Below are 5,626 nucleotides of genomic sequence, written 5' to 3'. Positions count from 1 at the left end.
CAATCCCTTCACGGCCACTTGTGAAAGTGAGATCTAATAGAGATAATATGATAAGATAAATATATTTTTGGTATTTTATAATATAGATGCAAAATGTAAAGATGCAAATAAAAGTAGATTGGAAGCAAATATGATAAAAGATAGACCCAGGGGTCATAGGTTTCACTAGAGGCTTCTCTCAAGATAGCATAAGTATTACGGTGGGTGAAAAAATTACTATCGAGCAATTGATAGAAAAGCGAATAATTATGAGATTATCTAGGCATGATCATGTATATAGGCATCACGTCCGTGACGAGTAGACCGACTCCTGCCTGCATCTACTACTATTACTCCACACATCGACTGATTCCTGCCTGCATCTAGAGTATTAAGTTCATAAGAACAGAGTAACACATTAAGCAAGATGACATGATGTAGATGGATAAACTCATGCAATATGATATAAACCCCATATTTTTATCCTTGATGGCAACAATACAATACGTGCCTTGCAACCCTTTCTGTCACTGGGTAAGGACACCGCAAGATTGAACCCAAAGCTAAGCACTTCTCCCATGGCAATAAAGATCAATCTAGTAGGCCAAACCAAACTGATAATTCGAAGAGACTTGCAAAGGTAACTCAATCATACATAAAAGAATTCAGAGGAGATTCAAATATTTCTCATAGATAAACTTGATCATAAACCCACAATTCATCGGATCTCGACAAACACACCACAAAAAGAGTTTACATCGAATAGGTCTCCACAAGAGAGGGGGAGAACATTGTATTGAGATCCAAAAAGAGAGAAGAAGCCATCTAGCTAATAACTATGGACCCGAAGGTCTGTGGTAAACTACTCACAACTCGTCGGAGGGGCTATGGAGTTGATGTAGAAGCCCTCTGTGGTCGATTCCCCCTCCGGTGGAGCGCTGGCGAAGGCTCCAAGATGGGATCTCGTGGATACAGAAGGTTACGGTGGTGGAAATTGTGTTTCGTTGGCTCCCTGGATGTTTTCGGGGTACGTAGGCTTATATAGGAGGAAGAAGTACGTCGGTGGCCGCCCGAGGGGCCCATGAGACAGGGGGTGCACCCTGTAGGGGGGGCGCGCCCTACCCTCTCGTGTCCGCCTCGGCTGCTTCTTGACTTGCACTCCAAGTCCTCTGGATCACGTTCGTTCCAAAAATCACGCTCCCGAAGGTCTCATTCCGTTTGGACTCCGTTTGATATTCCTTTTCTTCGAAATACTGAAATAGGAAAAAAATAGCAATACGGGCCGAGCCTCCGGTTAGTAGGAAAGTCCCAAAAATGATATAAATGTGTAAAATAAAGCCCATAAACATCCAAAAGGGGTAATATAATAGCATGAAACAATCTAAAATTATAGATATGTTGGAGACGTATCAAGCATCCCCAAGCTTAATTCCTGCTCGTCCTCGAGTAGGTAAATGATAAAAACAGAATTTTTGATGTGGAATGCTACCTAGCATAATTCTCATTGTAATTTTCTCTATCGTGGCATGAATGTTCAGATCCAAATGATACAAAATAAAAGTTCATATTGACATAAAAATAGTGATACTTCAAGCATACTAATCAAAGTAATCATGTCTTCTCAAAATAACATGGCCAAAGAAAGTTATCCCTACAAAATCATATAGTCTGTCTGTTGCTCTATCTTCATCACACAAAGTATTTAATCATGCACAACCCCGATGACAAGCCAAGCAATTGTTTCATACTTTAATAAGCTCAACCTTTTTCAACTTTCACACAATACATGAGCGTGAGCCATGGACATAACAATATATGTGGAATAGAATGGTGGTTGTGGAGAAGACAAAAAAAGGAGAAGATAGTCTCACATCAACTAGGCGTATCAACGGACTATGGAGATGTCCATTAATAGATATCAATGTGAGTGAGTAGGGATTGCCATGCAACGGATGCACTAGAGCTATAAATATATGAAAGCTCAACAAAGGAAACTAAGTGGGTGTGCATCCAACTTGCTTGCTCACGAAGACCTAGGGCATTTTGAGGAATCCCATCATTGGAATATACAAGCCAAGTTCTATAATGAAAAATTCCCACTAGTATATTAAAGTGACAACATATGAGACTCTCTATCATGAAAATCATGGTGCTATATTAAAGCACAAGTGTGGAAAAAAAGATAGTAGCATTGTCGCTTCTCTCTTTTTCTCTCATTTTATTTTTTCTTTTCTTTTTCTTTTTCTTTTTCTCTTTTTTTTCTTTTTTTCTTTGGCCTCTTTTTTTCTTTTTGGCCTTTCTCTTCTTTTTTCTTTTTTTTTCTCTTTGTAAAGTCCGAAGTCTCATCCCGACTTGTGGGGGAATCATAGTCTTCATCATCCTTTCCTCACTAGGACAATGCTCTAATAATGAAGATCATCACACTTTTATGGATTTACAACTAAAGAATTACAACTCAAAGCTAGAACAAGATATTACTCTATATGAATGCCTACGGCGGTGTACCGGGATATGCAATGAATCAAGAGCGACATGTATGAAAATTATGAAGGTGGCCTTGCCACAAATACAATGTCAACTACATGATCATGCAAAGAGCAATAAGACAAAAGTAATGCGTGTCATATGAACGGTACAGTGGAAAGTTGCATGGCAATATATCTCGGAATGGCTATGGAAATGCCATAATAGGTAGGTATGGTGGCTGTTTTGAGGAAGGTATATGGTACCGGCGAAAGTTGCGCGACACAAGAGGGGCTAGCAATGGTGGAAGGGTGAAAGGGTGCGTATAATCCATGGACTCAACATTAGTCAAAAGAACTCATATACTTATTGCAAAAATCTAGAAGTCATCAAAAACAAAGCACTACGCACATGCTCCTAGGGGGATAGATTGGTAGGAAAAGACCATCGCTCGTTCCCGACCGCCACTCATAAGGAAGACAATCAATAAATAAAATTGTGCTCCAACTTCATCACAAAGCGGTTCACCATACGTGCATGCTACGGGAATCACAAACGTCAACACAAGTATTTTTCATAATCACCTCAACTAGCATGACTTTAATATCACTACCTCCATATCTCAAAACAATTATCAAGCATCAAATTGATCATAGCATCCAATTCACTTTCTATGATAGTTTTTATTATACCCAACTTGGATGCTCATCATTCTAGGACCAAATTTGTAACCAAAGCAAATAACATGTTGTTCTAAAAGACTCTAAAAAAGATATAAGTGAAGCATGAGAGACTAGCAATTTCTTCAAAATTAATCCACAACCATGCTCTAAAAAATAGTAAGTGAAGCACTAGAGCAAAAACTATCAAGCTCAAAAAATATAAGTGAAGCACATAGAGTATTCTAGCAAATTCTAATCAAGTAGGCTTCTCCCAAAAGGTGTGTACAGCAAGGATGATTGTGGTAAACTAAAAAGCAAAGACTAATATAATACACGAGACTCCAAGCAAAACACATATCATGTGGCGAATAAAAATATAGCTCCAAGTAAAGTTACCAATGAACGAAGACGAAAGAGGGGATGCCTTCCCGCTGCATCCACAAGCTTAGTATTTTGGCTATACTTGAATATCTTGGGGTGCCATGGGCATCCCCAAGCTTAGGCTCTTGCCACTCCTTATTCCATAGTCCATAAAAGCTTTACCCATAACTTGTAAACTTCACAACACAAAACTCAACAGGAAATCTTATAAGCTCCGTTAGTGAAAGAAAACAAAACCACCACATAAGGTACTGTAATGAAATCATTATTTATTTATTTTGGTGTTAAACCTACTGTATTCCAACTTCTCTATGGTTTATAAACTATTTTACTAGCCATAGATGCATCAAAATAAGCAAACAACACAAGAAAAACAGAATCTGTCAAAAACAGAACAGTCTGTAGCAATATGTAACTAACGCAAACTTCTGGAGCTCTAAAAATCCTACCAACATATTAAGTACTGGAAAATTTGTCTATTGATCAGAAGCAAAAAGAATCAACGCAAAAGCACGTTTCCGTGATTTAACAAACCTAAATTTGTGCGCGCAAAGTTTCTGTTTTTCAGCAGAATCAAATCAACTATCATCATAGGTTATCCTATAGGTTCTACTTGGCACAAACACTAACTAAAAGATAAAAACACATCTATACATAAGGTAGATGCAAAATTTATTACTAAACAGGAACAAAAACAAAAAACTGAAAGAAAATTGGGTTGCCTCCCAACTAGCGCTATCGTTTAACGCCCCTAGCTAGGCATAAAAGCGAAGATAGATCTAAGTAGTGCCATATTTGGCACTCAATTCATAAGTAGCTCACATGATAGATTCATAAGGTAATTTGACTTTCTTTCTTGGAAAGTGCTCCATGCCTTTCTTTAATGGAAATTGGAATCTAATTTCCCTTCCTTCATATCAATAATCGCACCAATCATTCTAAGGAAAGGTCTACCAAGAATAATAGGGCAAGAAAGATTGCAATCTATATCAAGAACGATAAAATATACGGGCACAAAGTTTCTATTTGCAACAATGAGAACATCATTGATCCTTCCCATTGGCTTTTTAATGGTGGAATCCGCAAGGTGCAAATTTAAAGAGCAATCATCAAGATCATGGAAACCTAGAATATCACATAAAGTTTTCAGAATCGTGGAAACACTAGCACCCAAATAACACAAAGCAAAACACTCATGATCTTTAATTCTAATCTTTATTGTAGGTTCCCACTCATCATTAAATTTTCTAGGTATAGAAACTTCCAAATTAAGTTTTTCATCATAAGATTGCATCAAGGCATCAACGATATGTTTGGTAAAAGCTTTATTTTGACTATAAGCATGAGGAGAATTAACAACAGATTGCAACAAGGAAATACAACCTTCTAAAGAACAATTATCATAATCAAATTCCTTGAAATCCGAGATAGTGGGTTCAATGCTATTTAAAGTGATGACCTCTCCAATCCCACTTTTACCAAATTTAGCATCAAGATCTAAAAACTCCGAATTCTTAGGACGCCTTCTAGGTAAAGTTGACTCATCTTCAGTCCCATAATTATCAATATTCATATTGCAAAACAAAGATCTAATAGGAGACACATCAATAACTTTAAGATCTTCATCATTATTTTCATGGAAACTAGAAGAACACGCCTTTATAAAGCAATCTTTCTTAGCACGCAATCTAGCGGTTCTTTCCTTGCACTCATCAATGAAAATTCTCATTGCTTTGAGAGACTCATTGATATCATGCTTAGGAGAAGAAGATCTAAGTTTAAGAGAATCAACATCAAGCGCAAGTCTATCAACGTTCCTAGCCAAATCATCAACTTTGAGCAATTTTTCTTCAAGCAAAGCATTAAAATTCTTTTAAGTCATAAATTCTTTCACACTATTCTCAAAATTAGAGGGCATCTTATTAAAATTACCATAAGAATTATTGTAGGAATTTCCATAATTATTAGAGGAGTTACTAGGGAACGGTCTAGCATTAAAGTTTCCTCTATAAGCATTGTTTCCAAAACTATTCCTACCAACAAAATTCACATCAATATATTCATTATTATTCTCAATCAAACTAGACAAAGGCATACAATTGGGATCAAGAGGAGTACTTTTAGTAGCAAACAATTTCATA

Source organism: Triticum dicoccoides, chromosome 4B (assembly GCF_002162155.2).
Source record: "Triticum dicoccoides isolate Atlit2015 ecotype Zavitan chromosome 4B, WEW_v2.0, whole genome shotgun sequence".
NCBI lineage: Eukaryota > Viridiplantae > Streptophyta > Magnoliopsida > Poales > Poaceae > Triticum > Triticum dicoccoides.
Note: the sequence above shows the minus strand (reverse complement) of the source record.